At 41.1% G+C, this 19,366-nt stretch overlaps 1 long non-coding RNA gene across 1 annotated transcript; it reads right to left on the bottom strand.

Moving 5' to 3' along the window:
* Positions 1-919: 919 nt before the first annotated feature.
* Positions 920-18,876, bottom strand: LOC121001851. Its single transcript, XR_005779155.1, has 4 exons — positions 18,772-18,876; positions 4,695-4,700; positions 2,439-2,453; positions 920-931 (listed from the first exon to the last, which is right to left on the bottom strand). It is a non-coding gene; the product is annotated as an uncharacterized LOC121001851 (long non-coding RNA).
* Between the last annotated feature and the right edge of the window lie 490 nt (positions 18,877-19,366).

The raw sequence follows: 19,366 nt of genomic DNA, 5'->3' as shown, positions 1-19,366 counted from the left end.
CAATTTTCACTTAGGGGTGTACTCACTTTTGTTGCCAGCGGTTTAGACATTAATGGCTGTGTGTTGAGTTATTCTGAGGGCACACCAAATTTACACTGTTATACAAGCTGTACACTGACTACTTTAGGCTACTTTCACACTAGCGTTCGGGGCTCCGCTTGTGAGTTCCGTTTGAAGGCTCTCACAAGCAACCCTGAACGGATCCGTCCAGCCCTAATGCATTCTGAGTGGAGGCGGATCCGCTCAGAATGCATCAGTCTGGCACCGTTTGTCCTCCGCGCCGCTCAGCAGGCGGACCCTTGAACGCAGCTTGCAGTGTTCGGGTGTCCGCCTGGCCGTGCGGAGGCAAACGGATCCGTCCAGACTTACAATGTAAGTCAATGGGGACGGATCCGTTTGAAGTTGACACAGTATGGCTCAATTTTCAAACGGATCCGTCCCCCATTGACTTTCAATGTAAAGTCAAAACGGATCTGTTTGCATTATCATGAACAAAAAAAAATGGTAATGCAAACGGATCCGTTCTGAACGGATCTAAGCGTTTGCATTATAGGTGCGGATCCGTCTGGGCACATACCAGACAGATCCGACCTAAACGCAGGTGTGAAAGTAGCCTTATATTGTATCAAAGTGTCATATATATATTTTCTAGATACTCTTGTTTACTATGTCATAGCATAAGGCTCAGGTTTTACACTATCCAGGAAGAGCCTGTTGACTTTAAGTAAAGTGTCCTTAATCTAGGAGGAGCTGCACACAACCAAAGTAAAATCTAATATGCAATGGAGTATATAATGGTTTGGGTTCCCATGCATCTAAGAATGACTTAACAGCCAAACCTCTCAATAAAATATGATAGGTGCCAAAAAATTCTGCCATAGTATTGAGTCAGCAGTTTCATTGTACAGTACTACAGGATCCACCTTTGTTTCTGGCAAGAAATGACTAAGTTTAATAAATCATAACAACGAGAAAAGTCTTTATCTTTACTCTGTCTGCACTGAAACTAAATGTAGAATAAAAGTTTAATGTTGAATGAGAGGCATCACCTTTTTTATTTGTTATATCCTGTATATTTATTTTATTCTGATTTATCCCCTTGTGTGAATAGCTGTGGAAGCTGCCATTTCATCTCCAGTAACAGGGTAAAGTGAGTTTGCAATCCTCCACTGCATGAAATAGTTAGCTAGAGTTGTAATATGGCACCCATAGAAGTCTACTGTTCTTCCTTCATTTTCATAAGACCAGAAACTAATGAGCACGGATGCTGTATTCTGGAGGTATTCCCCTTAGAATGATTGCTTTTATGGAACAATAACTCCATAATGTAGTGCCATTATGTAGGAACCATAGGATGAAAGGGCCCCCACAATAGAGCCATAGATACTTACTATGTGGGACTCAATATGGCTCTGCCTTGTGCCCATTAAATAGTGGCAATGTGTAACGGGGCGCCGAAGGTGCACTCGGTCTCCCATCAGCCGTAGACCTGCTGCTTAGCTTCAGGAGCGAGGATCTGTGTTCAGCCTCGTTCCCAGGGCGGCTTTTGCTAGCTGGGAGGCTCCCTGCTCCTAGGTCTGCCTTGAGCGCCGAGCTCATCACTCGGTGCTCGACTTGTTTGTCTGTCGGTCATGTGACGCTGGTCACGTCACATGACTCTCACTCCCTACTATAAATACAGGCAACCTGCTGGCTACAGGTTGCCTGTGATTTTGGTCCCTTAGGCTGTGTATTATTATTGTTATTTGCTTACCTTTGGATTTGACCCTTGATCTGCTTCCTGACTCCTCTTCTGCCTGCTCCCTGAACCTAGACGCTACCTCTCGGATTTTGACCTCGGCTTGCTTTTGGATTTTGTCTTTGCCTCTTCTCTTGTACTGACGTGACCTCCTGGACTGACCCCAGCTAGTTGACCCGCCTCGCCCTCGAAGACATTGGGGTTTATGCATGTTTCTTGGTTGGATTGCAGTCAGATGTGTGAACACCAACTTATTTAAATGGTGTATGTACACCTTTGCGACCAATTGTTTTTTATTGATCCAATGTATCTAAAGCAAGCTGAAAAATTAAGGTTTGTGTCCCCATGTGTCTGCATGCAAACTTGTATAGTTTGATCCTAAAGCCGACAGCTACATTTTGCCAGCATAAAGCTACTTTATCACTTATGTTTACATTTTCTTGTATTGAGATCTGGCAGTGGATCTCAATACCAGAAAAAATATTGCTTTTAGTCCCCTTTCATTGTCAATAGGGACAAAACGTAACTGAACAGAATGGAATTTTTCAAAATGTATTCTGTTCCATTTGGTTGCATCCCCATACTGGAGAGCAAACCGCAGAAATCTGCGGTTTTCTTTCCGTCATGGGATGCGGAGCAAAATGAATCCAGCGTGACCCACAATGCAAGTCAATGGGGACAGATCCGTTTTCTCAGACACAATAGATAACGAATCCTTCCCCTATTGACTTTTAATGGAGTTCATGATGGATCCATCATTGCTATGTTAAAGGGAGTCTGTCACCTACATAACATGTTTTAAACTGATGATATAGCTCTGTGGGAGGCAGATCCATAACACTGATGGTACACATGTTTAGTTTTTCAGAGCCTCCAAAGTACCTAAAATGAAGTTTTAAAAATATGCAAATTACCTATCGCAAGTGCCAAGGGGCGGAGAGTGTGCTGCAAGTGACCAGTGCTCCCCGCCTTACTTGCTCCCGACTCCTCCCCTCTGTATCGTCCGGCCAGCCCTGTATCCTTGCTGGGTCATTTTCGTCTCCATTCATAATCCAGAGCCTGTGCGCTTCACCGCCGGGCCCGTTACATAGCTGGCGCATGCGCACGGCATATCAGTATGCCTCTGCCCACAGTGGGCAATGTACTGCACATGCCCGGACCCGGCGGTGAAGCGCACAGGCACTAGATTATGAATGGCGATGAGAATGACGCCGCAAGGATACAGGGCTGGCCGGACTATACAGAGGGGAGGAGTCGGGAGCAAGTAAGGCGGGGAGCACTGGGCACTTGCAGCACACTCTCCGCCCCTGGGCACTTGTGATAGGTAATTTTGCATATCTTTAAAACTTCATTTTTGGCACTTTGGAGGCTCTGAAAAACTAAACATGGGTACCATTAGTGTTATGGATCTGCCTCCCACAGAGCTATATCATCAGTTTAAAACATGTTATGTAGGTGACAGACTCCCTTTAAAGATCATACAACCAGATCTGTTCATAATGGATGCGGACGGTTGTATTATCAGTAACTGAAGCATTTTTGCTGATCCCTGCTGGATCAGGCAAAAACGCAAGTGTGAAAGTAGCCTAAGGCCAGTTATACAAACTAGCGTATTCAGTCCGGGAAACATACTGTATGTGGGAGCTGCATTTCCCAGACAGAACAGTGCTCCACCGAAGTAAACTCGCAGAATCATAATGATTTTGGATGCTGTGATGCTTCCTTATTAGGCAAATATTCTGTCCTGTCCATAAGATGGTCGCTGATGGAGGGTCATGTGACCAGAAACATCACTCTCCATTCAAACACAATGCATCTGCACTAAACGCCCAGCAGTGAAGTGCAGATGGCAGGTACAGTGTATTTGAATAGAGGAGACAACACACAGAGGTGATCTGTCGGGTCACATGACCCTCCATCAGAAGCCATTTTATGGACAAGACCTCTATGTGGACAGCACAAAAGACTTGGCAAGCAAAGGAGCATATCTTATGAAATACAGAAAATGGCACAGATTGTCAATAAGCACTATATTAGTAAGTGCCATATGTTCATCTTATAAACAACATTGGTCAACAGTAACCAGAAAGAGTCCAACCCTTTTTAGTAACATTTATCATTTGATGTCAGTCATATTGCTATGGTTACTGTGTTAAGATGACCATACCCATCAGTCTAAAGTTGATCAAAACGGACTACTTCAGACAAAACTGTCATCCCTGTGGTAAAATATAACAACAAATAATTGCTTCAGCCCGTCAATGACAGTCTGACCATCATTGTCTAAAGAAAAGTCATCCATGTTTGAAATTTTCATCCAATAGTCATATAAAAGATCATTCATTGAAAGAATGTCTGCAGAAAGATTTTTGGTTCATCACCCAGTTTCACTGAACATGTATGACCAGTCTGAACAACTGTATTGGCCAAGATGGACTAAAATGTGTATACGACATAATCGTTCACCAGATGAGTGTTAAACTGCTATTCAACAATAAATCAACCTCTGTCTAATATTTATAGTCATCCTTTAATTCAATGGTCTTTACAGAGCTGCTCTTATACAAGAACAGTTGTTGTTCATACATGGTTTGTTTCAGGTCTTCTCACTCCATCTCTTCAGTCCAAGTAAAGGTGTTTTGGGCAATTTTGGCTTCTCTTCAGCCACCCAGAAACAGACTGTCTTGTGTTTGGGAATGTTGCTTCACTGCAAAACTCAAATACAGGTCAGTCTCAGCATTCATCTTGAACAACTCAGAAGACATGTTTTTTTTTACAATGATTCCACCATGATATACTGTGGGCATTTTTTTTTTTTTCAAATGATTTGTCTCAATGTGATTACATATATATTTTCCTTGACCTTTTGCCGTAAGCATTGCCTTTTTCCAATTTGGAGGCATTATTTGTGAATGGTATGGTCATTCATCTTATCTTAAATTTGTAAATGCTAAACTTATTACTTGTATTACTCTCTTAGTTTAGTCTACATACAATATTTTGTAATGTTTGTTTATTTCTCATTTGTATTGTACTGATTTTTATGTTATGGGGTTGTTGAGGAGGGCTTGTTGGCTGTAATAGCTCTTTGTCTTCTATTGTTTTGGGATGTACTTTTGGATGCTAATTATTGAAAAAGTGGTTTAGCTCAATCATTCATTGTATAGGATCAATAGTTTTTAGTTAACATAGTAACATAGTTTGTAAGGATGAAAAAAGACATATGTCCATCCAGTTCAGCCTGTTAGCCTGCAAAGCTGATCGACAGGAAGGCAAACAACCCATGACCCATGTCCAGTAGTAACTATAACCTGTAATTATTACACTCCAGAAATACATCCAGGCCCCTCTTGAACTCTTTTAGTGAACTCTCCATCACCACCTCCTCAGGCAGAGAGTTCCATAGTCTCACTGCTCCTACCGTAAAGAATCCTCTTCTATGTTGATGTAGAAACCTTCTTTCCTCCAGACGTAGGGCATGTCCCCTTGTCATGATCACAGTTCAGGGTATAAATAGATCATGGTGTTGGGATAAATCCATACATAATAATACCTGAACTTAAAGAGGACCTGTCATACTTCCAGACCTATCAGTATTAATAAATGCTTGCATTTCACATTAAAGGAGATGTATGGGCCCTGAAAAAAGAAAACTGAGGATGTCTGGGTATTGTTTGTGCTAAAAAAATAAAAACAACTCATCTGCTCTGGTCATCCTCCATAGATGATGTGTCAGAACTCAACTCGGTAAACTATCAGCCAAACGGGCAACCAAATCAGCGGGGCTGGAGACAGGGAGACACAGGGGCCAGGATGACAAGAGCAGTTTTGTTTTCGCTCACACACCATGCCCAGTAATCACCAAGATTTTTTCAGGGCTCAAACAACCCTTTTAAATATCCTCTGGATAATCCTTTTCTCAGAAATCTGTATGGTGTACATTCTTCTGTTATAACCATTCCCCATGTTAAAAAGACTTGTCCTAATACAAAGCAGACCTGTCCTAATACATTCCTGGCTGAGCTCACAATGGCATCTGTGCTTTATAAGTAACAAAGAGAATGACAGACTAGCCAATATCCTCCCTCCTGATTGGCTGTCAGGAGAGTGATGGGCAATGGTCATGCTATGTGGCTGGCTTTAGTCTTTCATGTTTTAACAATAAATTTGGGGGAAAACACATGTTGGTGAAGTTTATGGTCAACATAGTTGATTGCAATCAAGCCTAGTTGTGTTCATTCTAATTATCAAATACAATCTGGTTAAGGGTATATTCACACCTGATGTATTACAATGTTCTTTGGTGTCACAAAATGACAACCAAAAGAAGCAGCAGTAGTTTACTAAAATTGCAGCAACATTTCTGTGAATATTTTTTTTATAAACACATAAAAACTTCCACACCTTGCAGAGACAGCGCAGTGCTGCACTGCATAAGCCCCATAGCTATTGAATGGAGCGGTAGCACACATGCAGGACCACCACTCCATTCAAGCTTCTCCTCAATTAAGTTGTGCAGTGAGGATAAACAGGGAGTTTGGGTCCACCTTTCTAGTGATCAGTGGGTGTATCAGCAATGGGATCCCTAGCGATCAGACATCCCCTATCCACTGAATAGTCCAGGCATGGCCACCCTGTGGCTCTCCAGCTGTTGTAAAACTACAATTCCCACCATGCCCTGCTAAAGGCTGATAGCAGTTGGCAGTCTGGGCATGCTGGGAGTTGTAGTTTTGCAACATCTGGAGAGCCTCAGGTTGGCCATCCCTGGAATAGTCATTCATCTGCTCCAACCACTTTTAAACTGTTGATGTTGTACTTTTGCCTAGTTCTAGCCCTTGCCTAAGGCTTCAGGGTATCATAAAAGTCTATCTTTTGAATCAGACAGCTGACATTTTGAGACACTTACTGAATATGAGGCAATGGTTAAAAAATGCATTTAGTGAATCACACCAAATATGTAGCAATTACAAGATCATTCTGCTTTTATCTTTAACAATAATTCTAGTATTTACATAACTTATTCTCTACTTAGTCATAATGAATGATTATATGACTCTACATTGTAACTGAACAAATTTTATTTACCATCATAGTGTCCCATAACATAAACAGTAAAAAACCATGGTAACTATTAATATGGAATTTGTGACATATACATTTGCTTGATCCATGAGATTTTTGGCAATGTACAGTATATGTTTGCTGTGATTGCTGGTAATTGGTAGTACTATTCTCAGGAGAAAAAATATATACACTGCTTAAAAAAATAAAGGGAACACTTAAACAACACAATGTAACTCCAAGTCAATCACACTTCTGTGAAATCAAACTGTCCACTTAGGAAGCAACACTGAGTGAGAATCAATTTCACATGCTGTTGTGCAAATGGGATAGACAACAGGTGGAAATTATAGGCAATTAGCAAGACACCCCCAATAAAGGAGTGGTTCTGCAGGTGGTTACCACAGACCACTTCTCAGTTCCTATGCTTCCTGGCTGATGTTTTGGTCACTTTTGAATGCTGGCGGTGCTTTCACTCTAGTGGTAGCATGAGACGGAGTCTACAACCCACACAAGTGGCTCAGGTAGTGCAGCTTATCCAGGATGGCACATCAATGCGAGCTGTGGCAGGAAGGTTTGCAGTGTCTGTCAGCGTAGTGTCCAGAGCATGGAGGCGCTACCAGGAGACAGGCCAGTACATCAGGAGACGTGGAGGAGGCCGTAGGAGGGCAACAACCCAGCAGCAGGACCGCTACCTCCGCCTTTGTGCAAGGAGGAACAGGAGGAGCACTGCCAGAGCCCTGCAAAATGACCTCCAGCAGGCCACAAATGTGCATGTGTCTGCTCAAACGGTCAGAAACAGACTCCATGAGGGTGATATGAGGGCCCGACGTCCACAGGTGGGGGTTGTGCTTACAGCCCAACACCGTGCAGGACGTTTGGCATTTGAGAATTCGCCACTGGCGCCCTGTGCTCTTCACAGATGAAAGCAAGTTCACACTGAACACATGTGACAGACGTGACAGAGTTTGGAGACGCCGTGAAGAACGTTCTGCTGCCTGCAACATCCTCCAGCATGACCGGTTTGGCATTGGGTCAGTAATAGTGTGGGGTGGCATTTCTTTGGAGGGCCGCACAGCCCTCCATGTGGTCGCCAGAGGTAGCCTGACTGCCATTAGGTATGATGAGATCCTCAGACCCCTTGTGAGACCATATGCTGGTGCGGTTGGCCCTGGGTTCCTCCTAATGCAAGACAATTCTAGACCTCATGTGGCTGGAGTGTGTCAGCAGTTCCTGCAAGACGAAGGCATTGATGCTATGGACTGGCCCGCCTGTTCCCCAGACTTATATCCAATTGAGCACATCTGGGACATCATGTCTCGCTCTATCCACCAAAAACAGACGCACCACAGACTGTCCAGGAGTTGGCAGATGCTTTAGTCCAGGTCTGCGAGGAGATCCCTCAGGAGACCGTCCGCCACCTCATCAGGAGCATGCACAGGCATTGTAGGGAGGTCATACAGGCACGTGGAGGCTACACACACTACTGAGCCTCATTTTGACTTGTTTTAAGGACATTACATCAAAGTTGGATCAGACTGTAGTGTGTTTTTCCACTTTAATTTTGAGTGTGACTCCAAATCCAGACCTCCATGGGTTGAAAAATTTGATTTCCATTTTTTTTATTTTTGTGTGATTTTGTTGTCAGCACATTCAACTATGTAAAGAACAAAGTATTTCAGAAGAATATTTAATTAACTCAGATCTAGGATGTGTTATTTTTGTGTTCCCTTTATTTTTTTGAGCAGTGTATATTAAACTAAAAAAACATTTAAGGGGTTGTCCCCTCTTTGGCTTAGGAATAACTACCGTAAGTGGCAGTCAGGTGACAGATACAGATACATGCACTGCAATGGGAGCTACTGAAACAGCGAATGGCCTTCTCCACTGTTTCCCAGCCCCCTGGTGTTCAGCACTTAGTCCCATCTTGCCTTAGTAATGGTGAGATGAGACAAGCCCTTTAAGGTCTTGGTATTTTATGACATGTCATCCAGATATTTCAGAATATTACTGGTGGTTTGTGAGTTGAATATATAAGAAGAGGTGACAAATACATTTGCTATGAAAAAAAAACAGTATCGTCAATAACATTTAATGTTCTCACTTATTATTAATGGGGTTATCCAGGCTTTTAAAAAAATTGGAGATAGCTGGGCACAGTGTGTGAATAAAAAAACAAACAAACACTCACCTGTTATGCTCGTCCCATTTCCTGCAGCGATTATCTCGCCCCACTGCTGGTTGCAAGTGTGACGTGCCAACTCTCCACACATCAAAACTGCTGGCCAATCAATGGCCTCAGTGATCATGTGCCGTGGCTGCAGCCATCACCGCTAAGGCCACTGATTTGTTGCCAGTAGTGATGCGTGGGGTGTCGGCACATGACACTTCTGAATAGGCAGGAACCGGAAAAGCAGGTGTTTTTGTTTTTTATTTTACTCACACATCGTATCACTATTGTTTTTCAGGATCTAGTCAATCCCTTTAAGAAATTAATAAAAAAGCAGACTAAAGCTGGATTTACACGGGCCATCTTACGGCCGATTGTCGGGAAGAGTTCCTTCCCGAGAGTCGAGTGCTCGTTCAGGGACAAGGAATCGCTATTCTGGTCACTTGTCCTCATACAGAATCATGGTTTCTGAGCAGCAGATCGCTGTTTAGACCACATTGATCTGCTGCTCAGAAGTCATGATCGGTGGTGCCTGCATGGTCGACAGCGTTTCACTTGTTCATCCGGTGATCGGTGGCACATTTACATGGCCGGATTGTCGGGAACGACTGTTCACAGGAATGTGATAAGAAGTAGTTGTAGAGCAGCACAAAATGGACCTTCTGACCTATCCGGAATGCATCAGCCGTGATGTGACCACCAATCCACCGCCGTCCCACGTGTAGTAGTAGATAACAGAAGATTTCACAGCAGCATGTCCAGTGTGACTTTTATTGGGAACCAAGAGTGCACACACATCAATACGACGTTTCGGCTATGCAGTAGCCTTTCTCAAGTATACTGATACAAAAGGTGATCAATCATATAAATACCCCAATAGGCCCCCATGTGACATGGTAAAACCAATAGGCAAAAATAACTTCTTAATTCCACCTGTGTGTTAATTTAAAATGACCTCTGCACCAATAGAAATACTATTAAGCAGCCAAGTATACCTGATACTCATTAGAAAGACTTCACCTGTCTCATCGTGTTGGTGACATATATCGGCGTCTCCACAGGTCCATTGCGCATGTCAGTGATGTCATCGTGTTGGTGTATGGGCGGGCCGCCGTCATCAACGTCAGTAGGAAGGCCACACCTATCTCTATGAATGCACTGCATGTGCACCAATAGACAGTACTATCATCGGTCACATGTCGAGCGTGTCATCAATCACGTGATCATCACATGACCTGCAAAAGGTCCTAGAGCACCATAAGTATATGAAAAAATTATAATAAATATACTCTATAAATCACTGCTATATATTATATTTAAAGCACAAAAAAGGACCAACAATACGTCCCATGTGTGTCAATTCATGATTTAAACATAGAGTAGATTATTAAACAGAGCGCCGGTATACACAGTCACTGAATCCATATAAGGGAACAATGACACTATTATTGTCCACAAATGTCTCCAAAACTTCATAGAGATAGGTGCGGCCTTCCTACTGACGTTGATGACGGCGGCCCGCCCATACACCAACGCGATGACATCACTGACATGCGCAATGGACCTGTGGAGACGCCGATATATGTCACCAACACGATGAGACAGGTGAAGTCTTTCTAATGAGTATCAGGTATATTTGGCTGCTTAATAGTATTTCTATTGGTGCAGAGGTCATTTTAATTAACACACAGGTGGAATTAAGAAGTTATTTTTGCCTATTGGTTTTACCATGTCACATGGGGGGCCTATTGGGGTATTTATATGATTGATCACCTTTTGTATCAGTATACTTGAGAAAGACTACTGCGTAGCCGAAACGTCGTATTGCTGTGTGTGTGCACTCTTGGTTCCCAATAAAAGTCACACTGGACATGCTGCTGTGAAATCTTCTGTTATCTGTCCACAGGAATGGTCATTCCCAATAATCTGCCCGATTCTCGGGCCAATGCGCCTTAACTGACTATCTCCTTCATGCCAGGACTAGATTACTATCACAGCCACGTGTCCAAACCTTTAAACATGTGCACACAACAATCATATCACATGGCGCACACTTACATCTTAACCTCTTGAGGACACAACTAACGTGGACCTTGAGGTGGAGATTTTTTTGTTGTTTATGAATCATTGCATTCCAAGAGCCATCATTTTTTAATTTCAGTGCTGTCAACGTAGATGTTTTGTTTTTTTCAGTATGACATATTTTTGGTGCCAACATTTTGAGTTAGATGTATTATATATTGTATTTATTAATTCTTTTTTTTTGGGGGGGAAGGGGCGGAAAAAACTGTAATTCTACAATTTTGTGTTTTTATTTTTACATTTTACTGTGAGGGAGGTATAAATGAATGTTAACCCTATTGTGTGGGTTGATACGATTATAGCTTTTGTGCATTAAGGATGACATTTATCAAATCTGCTATGCCATCACAAGCAATGTCTCATTTTTTGCTGAAATTTTGCGACTTTTGCCACTTTAAAATGTGGAGTAAAAAGTTGGTTAGGATTACAGATTAGAATAATTTTGTGTATCATTTGCAGGAGGCTGTGCTCCAGGACCGATCGGGTTCCAGTGTTTAGGAATGCCGAGCGGTATGTTGTGGCTCCTGATTTTAATGTCATGGGGCTCACAATCTAAGGTCCCTATGAGTATGTCTTTGGAGTTTGGGAGGAGTACCCAGAGAAAACCTACACAAACGCAGAGAGAACATACAAACTCCATGCAGATGTTGTTGTCCTTGGTTGAATTCAAACCTAGGAACCCAACGCTGTAAGGCACCAGTGCTAACCACTGGGCCACTGTGCTGCCCATATTTTAATCAAAGACAACGGCATCTATTTATAGCCACCACAGAGGGACAACTTTTGGGGCAGTATATTGTGCTGCACGTTCATATTTGGTTCTCCTGGGATGGTTTTTTGCACTATGGTATTGGCCACACCTACTTGTGTTGCTCCACCTTCTGTTAAGTTGGACCCGCCTACAACATGGGGCCACTTTTAGTTGTTTTTTTTCCAGGGATACTATAAGTTCCCAGTCCGCCCCTGCCTGGATACTGTGTCTCCTGAGACCCGTTTTGCCGAGTAGGGGCCTTTGGCTCTGTTTTGCCTCTCAGAGGTACTAAGTCCTTTTATATATCATATATTTTTTGTACCACAATATTCAGAGATTCTGATTCTATCAACAGAGCTAAATGAGGGCTTGTTTCTTTGCAGGATGAGCTGTAGTATATATGGGTGCCATTTTGTGGTTCATACTTTTTGATCTGTTTTTAATACAATTTTAATAAAACTTTTGGGAGGAGTTGTTCCTTAGCTTTTTTTTATAGTGTTCAGGATGTGGGACAATTAAAGGGGTTATCCTATGACTAATGTAAAAAATGAAAATATATATCATATAGGACATAACAGTCTCTTTCTAACAAAGCTAGAACCAGCCCTGTACCTAACATGGATCCAGAGATCTCCCCATTCATTGCTCTGCTAGATTTATATCAAGCTGGAAGCTCAAGAGGAGTGTCTTCTCTGCTGCAGCTCAGGGGGCGTGTCTCAGCTCTTCCTATCACAGCTCAGGAGACAGTTGAAGAATGAAACTGAGCATGTGCGGCCATCTCTGTGAGGAGGACAAGGAAATAATAAATAAATAAAAAACAGCAGGTGGTGCTATACAGATACAATTTATTGAATAACTCAGAGACTATACAAAATTTTTAATTACATGCAATTACAAAACTATTCAGATCAGGGTGCTGGTTTGAAAACTGTATAATATTTTTTTGTGGGACAACCCCTTTAAGTGCGTTAGTTTTACAGTAATAGCCATTACAGTTACAGTTGAAATGTTGTCAACTTTTTTCTATTTTTGTAAAATAATGTATTTTGTAAGGGGAAAATATGTTTGTGTTATTTTCTTTTTTGTATAGTTATCTTTTTACTTAACTTTCTTTTATATGTTTATATATTCAAGTCCCACTAGGGGATTTGTACATGCATTCACTTGATCTCTAATATACACTACAGTACTTTTGTACTGCAGTGTATTTTGCCTGTCACTACAAAACTGAGAGGTCCTACCAAAGGCATGGTTTAATACAAGGGCAAAAATGACAGACTCGGAGCATTCATTTGGCCTGGAAGCTTGTTCCCTCTACTATGTCAGCTATTAATTATAACCGGTACTATTTTGTGATACGCATATAGAGCACTAAGTGCTGGATATTTACATCAAATTGAGTTAAAATGTAGAACAGAAATAATGGCTCACATTTACTAATGTTGTGCAAGAGTTAAAAATCTTAAAACTACATCATTCAGTCACAAAACGCGCAAAATCTATTACAGTGGCACATGGTATATGATAGATTTAGTGAAAGTTGCTGGAAATTTGACATTTTCTTCTCTTACATAATCTCTTTGTTGCCTTACCCTAGACCATTACTTACTAGTGCATGCTAATAATATATCTATGGCAAATTATGACCTTAGTCTACTTTCACACTGGCTTTTTGGCTTTCCGTTTGTGAGATCCGTTCAGGGCTCTCACAAGCAGTCTGAAACTGATCCGTTTTGCCCAAATGCATTCTGAATGGAAAAGGATCCGCTCAGAAGGCATCAGTTTGCCTCCGTTCTGTCTCCATTCCGCTTTGGAGACAGACACCAAAACCCTGCTTGCAGCGTTTTGGTGTCCGTCTGACGAAACTGAGCCAAACGGATCCGTTCTGACACACAATGTAAGTCAATGGGGACGGATCCGTTTTCTCTGACACAATATGGCACAATAGAAAGCGGATCCGTCCCCCATTAACTTTCAATGGTGTTCAAGACGGCTCCGTTTTGGCTATGGTAAAGATAATACAAACGGATCAGTTCTGAACGGGTGCAGACGTTTGTATTTTCTAAATGGATCCGTCTGTGCAGATCCATGACAGATCCGCCCCAAACGCAAGTGTGAAAGTAGCCTTACTTTAGTGAGCCTAAAGAAGGTGAACCAGAAAAATGACACAGATTGTACTAGAAAACAGTTGCAAGGCTCTTAAATGTGGGTGAATGTGTTTGCTATTTTTAAAACTTTTAAAGCTTCTTTTTATAAAAACTCTGGGTCTGTCATATTCCTTCCTGCATTGTCTGTATAGGAATGAGATTCATTGAGAAACTTCAATAGACTATTACAGTCCGCAGGAAGTATTTGGGTAAAAAAAAAAAAAACAGGCAGCAGAGATGTATAGCAACCTTATCTGTCTCTGTATAGTGTCACTATCCCACCTTATCTCTGTCTCCACTAGAACAATGCTCCTGTCTTCCCTATCTCCTTCTGACCCTGTCCTCATATACACAGCAATGCAAGACAGCTGCTAAAAACTGGAAATGTCAGCACGTTATGCGTGCTGCAGAAATGAATAAAAAGTACAATGCTAAAATAAAAACCCGATTTTAATGTGTCATTTTTGGATTCCCTTTAACAATGCCTTTTTCGAAATGAGAAGAGCTGTGTTATGTGTCATTCTCTTTGTTATAATTATAGTCAAGCATTCAATTGATCTCTACCCACCCCTAAAATTCGGTATATCAATGTCACTAGAAGGGCATATTCCCACACATCCGGAGTGAACTCTCATATAACATTTCCGGCATTAATTATAAATTAGCGGTACAGGTATAATCTCCTTTTATGGGATTACTGAGGCACAGTCAATATCAGCAATAAGAAGCGTTAATTAAGAAGAATTATATTCTTAGATCCATTATCATTTCATGTAGTGTATTTAAAGCCAGTCAGCCTTTACAATTCTTATTTTTTGTGTTATATTTTTTATATTTTTGTAATGATGAACAGACATTGAAGATTTCTGATCATCATTTTGTGAAATCAACTCATTTATGACAGTAAAATTCAATTTGCATTGAAATGAAACCAGTCAATGGTAAAATAGACTCTTACTAATGTACTGCTCAGAAATGATAAAAATTGCCTTTGGCTCTATCAATGGTGTAAAATAATAAAGTCATACTCACTAGTGATGAGCGGCAGGGGTCATATTCGAATTCGCAATATTTAGCGAATATTTTGTAGAATATTCGTCGAATATTCGCAAATTCGATTATTCGTTATATTCTACGATTTTTTTACTCGAAAAATCGGCAAGGTAATGATCGTGTAATATGCGAATTTTCGTGATGCGAATTTTCGTAATGAGAATTTTTATTGCGAATTTTTCAACTTACAACTATTAGACAAAGAAGATTATAGCACTATATTAGCTAAATTGCTCTATATTCTTATTTTTTTCGAATATTCGCTATATTGCTATATATTCTTGTTTTAGAATATTCCGAATATTCGAAAAAACAAAGTTATAGCAATATAGTGAATATTCGAAAAAAATACGAATATAGAGCAATTTAGCTAATATAGTGCTATAATCTTCTTTGTCTAATAGTTGTAAGTTTAAAAATTTGCATTACGAAAATTTGCATTACGAAAATTCGCAAACAACACTACTCCTAAAGTCAAATATACTGCAGCCTTCTCATTGGCCCACAAGCTAGAAGCAGGGAGGAATCCTGTGTACTGATTAAAAAAAAATTTGAATATTCGAAATTACGAATATATATAACTATAATCAAAATATTCGCGAATTTTCGAAGTACCTATATTCGCAATAAAAATTAAAAATTTGAATATTCGTGATCAACACTAATACTCACCCTAGGGCTTGTTGACATCTGCTTTGCAACTCCATTTAGGGAGAAAAATGTTTTGCATGCAGGACTTTTTTCTCCACTAAAAATGCAGAATCCCAAATGGAAAAGCGAATGGACCCCATTATAGTCAATGGGATCTATTTGGCTCCTTTGCATCAGTTATGTCCCATATCTGGCACTTCCATTATTTTCAATGTCCTGCTCCTCCAGCGCAGCAGAACAATGGAAATCAATAGCAGCTATTTCCTGGTTCTTCTTGACACACAACAAATGATGGCTCAATCAATCACTGGCCATAGTGGCAACTCACGTCGGTCAATGATTGGCTGAGCAGACTTTCCTGTGAGCTGAGGGGGACTAGAAAGTAGAGACCTGTATGGAACCATAAAGCACCAGAATAGGAGTGAGTGGCTGAAGATTATTAAGGAAATTTATTTATGCTGTCTTAAGCTTTTAAAAAAAATGATAATCACCTGGACAATCCATTTGATTATCATTTTTGCTTCATTTTTAATGCTTCACTTATGAAAAAGTATACAAAAAATATTTCTTGGTAAATTGTAATCATATTCTAAGAAATAAAACAGGTTATAGAATTTGTGTGCAGAGGATATGGATACTATACACATAAATAATCAAAAGTTGAGTAACAAATCTGCTGGTTGGTATTATAAACTGTTTAAAAGCTTAGAGGGCATTCAGACGACTATGGGGCCACCATGCCTGTGTTAAGGACCTCAAACTGCCAGATGTGGTGAAACATAGGACATGTTCTATCTTTTGCGGAGTGGAGGCACGAACCCAGAAGCACACGGAAGTTTCATGCATCCGCACTGCAAAAGATAGAACGTGTCCTATCTTTTGCCGCATCTTGCGGATTGTGGACTGAATGAATAGGTCTGCACTGCGATGCAGAGCACAAATGGCCAGTGTCCATGTTTTGTGGACCTGCAGTTTGTGGTTCATAACACGGCAAGGTGGCCTTATGTTCGTGTGAAGAATACCCCCTTATAGTTAGACAGATTCCAAACAGCCTAATATGCACTCTTTCACACTGGTGCAGGAATCTGGACTTTGCTGTAGGGGCCACCATTCTGTAACCTAATCTTCATTCATAGGTTGCTAACCCAGGCAGGTCCAGAGACACTGGTGAAAGGGACTAAGGGGACAGGCAGAAGAATGATAAGAGGGCTAGCTGAGGTCAGGACAGGCAGAGTTCAGGCAATAGGTCATGGCAGGTGGCACAAAGTCATTATGGTGAACAGGCAAAAATCAAGACCAATCACACAGGGTCAGTACGATAAACTGGCAGAGGCATGGGAGCTCAGAATACACTATAAGAACATGTTTGCAAATCATTTTATCTAGCTTTATGAAATTAAATTAGGAATAAAATAAGAAAGTGAATTACGATCTGCAATCCAGCATCGGTGGCCGTGTTTGCACACTATAGTAAAAAGTGATGGTCTCTGGTGGCCAGAGCCGTGGGTGCTCACATAGGAGGTACTTTTTGTATAGTGTGCAAGCACGGCCATCACTGATGAATTGCAGGGTGGTCGTAACCATGGAAATGAGCAGTGTATAATGTGATGGGAAAATGAATCCAGCCAGCATAGGAGGCAATATGGACAATCACAATCCATTAGTAAGTGCCTTGTATTAACTTCTTCTACATGATAAATTCTATTTGCTGAAGTGACACAACTCCTTAAATACTCAATGACAGCAATATAAACAATTGGTCACAATCGAACATGGTGGGGGCCAAGTTGCAGTTTCACTTCAACTTTGAACTGTAACTGATGAGTCTGTGCTCACAGTACAATCTAATGACAGACAGAGCTGTTTGCAGTCATTGATGATGGCATTTGTTTAGGCAGTGGATAACATATCCATATTCCATATCTTTTCTTTTTTTCAAATATGCCAAACGGAGGCACACATAGAGTAGGACCTCCTCCTGGTGCTGACACCACTTAACCAGATCCTAGGCCTACATGCACACTAACGTGGTTTGGTTCCGCATCAGAGCCGCATTTTTTGCGGCTCAGGTGCGGACCCATTCACTTCAATGGGGCCGCGAAAGATGCGGATAGCACTGTGCTGTCTGCATCCGTTGCTCCGTTCCGTAGCCCCACAAAAAAAATAGATCATGTCCTATTCTTGTCCGTTTTGCGGACAAGGATAGGCATTGTTACAATGGATCCACAAAAAAAGGATGCCATACGGACGTCATCTGATGTTTTGCGGATCTGCAATTTGCGGACCGCAAAACACAAACGTTCGTGTGCATGTAGGCTTAACATGAGGGTCCTAACACCTTGATTACTTCTTTACATATTGTATATGTATATTTTACAGTAAGCAGTGAGGTAGTAAATTTTCATTGTTATATATACACTTTGACATATGCATATATCACTGTGAAAGCTTGTCATACATATATTACCTCGTCAGCTCTAAGCAGAAACCACACCTTTTATGATACAGAAGTAGGCATCTTTTATTTAATGAGCAAAGTCTATATAGTCAGTGTGTAAATAGTTGGAGACAGGTGAGTAGTTAGTCTAGTCAGAGTATCACAGTATGACACTTGTATGTGCATTGACTATGACATTCAGTTTCTTTTAATTACCTTGCCTGGTCTTATATTATTACAAGTTGTTAACAGATTATATTACACATTTCCTTTTAATGGTAATACTGGTTGTAGATTTGTTCTCAAGGTGTCTACTACATACGACAATAGGCAAAAATAACAATACAAATAGGCAAATATAAGCACTTGTAAGGAACCATACTCACTTGACCAGTGTACAGAGGCAGGGGCAACCCAAAGTTCATCAAAGTCTTCTTTATTTAGGCTTTTCCAAATAAGTACAGCCGATAAATCTGGATCACAGCCAGATCAAACAATCACCCACTGACAGGGTTACCTCACACTGACTACTTTATTCCCCAGACTGAGACACACCTAAGACCAGCAGCAAGATTAAATAGAATCCCTGGACATGAGCTTGCCCCAAGTCCCAGACTGGAGCATGGGGAACAGGCACCCACCCAGCACATTGCCTGTTCCCAGTAAAAGCCCGACCCGGACTAGCTTGTAGCTGGCCAGCAAAGACCTGTCCTAGTTTGCTAGTATAGCTTATATGTGTATACAGCTAAACCTGCTAATAACCTTAATACAGTTCCTATGTTTATGTGTTAAAGACAAAAGCAGAGTTATTTACTGTGACATGTCTGTCTACTGCTTATAACCAATAAAGAAGAGCTGAAAGAGGACTTTATCTGTCTCCGGGATCCTTCCTTAACTTTTCACTGCCTGCCACGGGAACACTTCCCTAGGGCCTCTGGAGCCGGGACCATACAAAAGACCAGATAGGTGAGCTGGAATATTTCTTTCCATATTTACTGTGACATCATGATTTGGATGTCATATAACTGTTATATTTTGTGTTCACAGAAGCAGAAAAAGATAATATGCCTTTAAGATTAATTTTGTAATGTAAGGTAAGCTCAGTGACACAGCACAAATAACAGAAAGCATAGTTAATCTGTTGTTACTGGGCAGAAGTCTAGACCAATCACAGCCAGCTTCTCATACAGCAAGAGTTTTCACCAATCACAGCCAGCCTCACACACAGCCTGTCTGGGAATTCCCCCAGCTCCTGCTGCTAGAATTATTACTCACC

Source organism: Bufo bufo, chromosome 5, assembly GCF_905171765.1.
Source record: "Bufo bufo chromosome 5, aBufBuf1.1, whole genome shotgun sequence".
In the NCBI taxonomy this organism is placed as follows: Eukaryota; Metazoa; Chordata; class Amphibia; order Anura; family Bufonidae; genus Bufo; species Bufo bufo.
The sequence above is the reverse complement of the archived record's forward strand: the minus strand, read 5'-3'. Positions and strand labels throughout refer to the sequence as shown.